Raw genomic sequence first — 2,917 nt, 5'->3', positions numbered from 1 at the left:
TTCACTCGCTCCGACGAGCTGGAGCGCCACGTCCGCACCCACACTCGAGAAAAGAAGTTCACTTGTCACCTGTGCAATAAGCGCTTCACTCGTAGCGACCACCTCAGCAAACATCAGAAGACCCACACGGAAGCCAGCCTGCAAGGGAAGGGTCCGGAAGAGGAGGCGGAGCCCAGAGGAACCGAGGAACCGACGGATTCCGCTAAAGTGGCTCCTCAGGGGCCCGCGGGTGGCATGCAGGATCCGACGGTTGGTGCAGAAGAAAAAAGCGGCACCTGTAACGGTGTGAACAGCAGCAGCGGGCTGCTGGAGATATAAAACCGCTGTGTGAGGAATTGGATGAAGACTCTGACAAGTGGAGCTACTGTTGCATTGGTGCTAAGCTGCGTATAAAATTAAAAACCCCTGTTTTTATTATGCAATCTGTTTTTGGGAACTAGTTGAATGTGCTCCACAGAGAGCAGCGTACTATGAACATTTTCTAGACTGGGAGGTTTTGGGAGAAATTAATTGTTTTACAAAGAACTTCAGACACATGTTTGTCAGGAGAGGCCTACATTTTGGGAGTATTTTTAAATATTTTAATGTCTACAAGTTATTATTGAATTATTTCTCGTTCTTTGTTTTAAATTCCTTCTTCTTGACAACTTTCAGGGCTGTTTTTGAAGCCCAGCATTGAGTAGATTGTGTATCTGACATTTGGGCTTCCAATCGATGCACATGTGATCTGTTTTTATTTAATTAAAATTGATTTCTTTTATTTTTTTAATCCTGAATGCTTTCTTGAGGATTCATTACTTTGATAGAATTGATCAGGACGTAATCTTCAGTTTAGGCTGCAAAGAGGCAATCTGGTGTTTCATTATTGGTCCTGTCGCTTATCATTGTTTTATTTAATTTCCTATTTACATAAAATCTAATTTATGTTTTAAATTATGAGACAATGTTGTGTTTCACTGGTTTTGCTGAATGGAGGTAGACCATGAAGCGAGTCATTTATGAATAAATTAAGTCTTCTCATTCATGTGATGGTTTTATTTATTGTTTATTTGGACGGATCGAGTTGAACTTCCTTTGATTGGATCTTTTAAGCAGATTTTTAAAACAGAATTTACATCTTAAGAAAGACATTATGTATTGAAACATCAGTTTTTGTTGTAAAATCCTAAATAAATAGTGGAAATAAGATCAATGAAACAGATTTCTGTGAATTGATTACAGTAAACATGTACAGTAATTTAATTAAGCATTGAAACCACCATATGTGGCCGTGTAAATGCGTTTACATTTTTAATTTTTGTGAATTTCACAAAATGTTCAAGAACATCTCAGGTCCTATTTCACCCTAAAGTCAAAGGAAAGAAAATATGTCATGCTTAACCTAATTTTATTATTTTCCCTCAAATTATCATTGCTGTAATACAAAAACTTTATTTTTTAATTAAGTCAGTGGTAAAGTATTAATACGTCATGGTGTTATCATTTGTTTTAATTTATGCTAAATTTACATTAAACATTTTACAGTTATGAGAATTGATGATTTTCATAAGTGTAACACTGTTTTGTATTGCAGTAAAAAATACATTACTGAGAATAATCAAGAGTAAAACTTTTACAGTAACGATGAACTGAAGTCACAATGCAAAACATCTCAATGACCCTAATTAGCCGAAATTTGCTTAATTCTGCTTAAATCAAGCCTACTTAATTCTCTTTATAAAAAATATACAATTTTGTGTTTCTTGTCATTTTGGGTTGAAATATGATCCCTTCACATTTATTCATGATGCATCTGTTTTTAATATATTAAAAAGAAAACATATCAGCAACCATATTGACAAAAAAAACCTGCATGCTGACGAAGCATTACTGGGTTGTGTAAAAAACAATAATAATTGTAAGAAAACATCTTTATGTTCAGCCATGTTGCGAGGTTTGGCCAGTTTCTCGATCACACCAGCATATTGAATCCAGAGACGCTGCATGTGGGATGTCATAAATCAAACGTATGAATGCTCAGAATAAGTTCAGACCACAGAGTGTGAGTAAAACCTTTTTTCTCCAGAAATGAAGTGTCATTGCTTCGAATGTTTGGCCCGTGAGTAATGATTCGTGAAGGGAAAGAATATAAAGCCAGATAACTTTTCCTCATGCCATATACTCCTCTTGATCTTTGAGTTTCTCTGTCATTCGTATTGTCTTACGGCTCAACAAATGCTTTAATTAGTTGTTGTAGCTCAAACAAAGCAGAGCTCTCAGTCACACAAAGAGTCTCTCAGAATGCCACTCGAGGAAATTAAACCTCCCCCGCTGTCTGTGAGGACCAATTACCCCCCACCGGCCCCACAATTACCCCACATAACGCTGCGGGACGGTCAGCACGGGACAGGAGACGACTGACCACTCACTAAACTCACTAAAGAGAGGAAATGATCAGTGAGGCGTTTTCAAGCTTATTTGGTTATTTAATTTTATTTTATTACAGTGCTTGTGAGGAAGCATTTTATATATATTTTTTTATTCTTTACAAAAAAAAGATTTTCTAAACCTTATATTTTTAAGAAATTTAGTTTTATGAATCTTTAAAATTTCCCACTTACATTGTGAGAATGTTCCACCTTCAGAATCTTATGCGACGAGAAGGTTGTCAACATCTGAATATGGAATTTAAATTTATTTTTTTACTATTTTTATTTTATTTATGTATTTTATTTTATTAGAGAAGAGACTTATTTTACAGTGAGGGTTTTTAATTTATTTAATTTATTTAATTTTCATTTATTTTTTATTGCAGTGCTTCTGAGGAATTTCTCTTTTTATTCTTCATTAATTTTTGCAATTAATTCAGCTCAGGTGTGCCTTATGTGTGTTATATTTTTTGTTTTTATAAACCATATATTTGTATGAAATTTAACAT

Source organism: Sinocyclocheilus grahami, unplaced genomic scaffold (genome assembly GCF_001515645.1).
Source record: "Sinocyclocheilus grahami isolate Dianchi unplaced genomic scaffold, SAMN03320097.WGS_v1.1 scaffold1073.1, whole genome shotgun sequence".
Lineage (NCBI taxonomy): Eukaryota > Metazoa > Chordata > Actinopteri > Cypriniformes > Cyprinidae > Sinocyclocheilus > Sinocyclocheilus grahami.
This window is presented reverse-complemented; position numbering follows the sequence as displayed.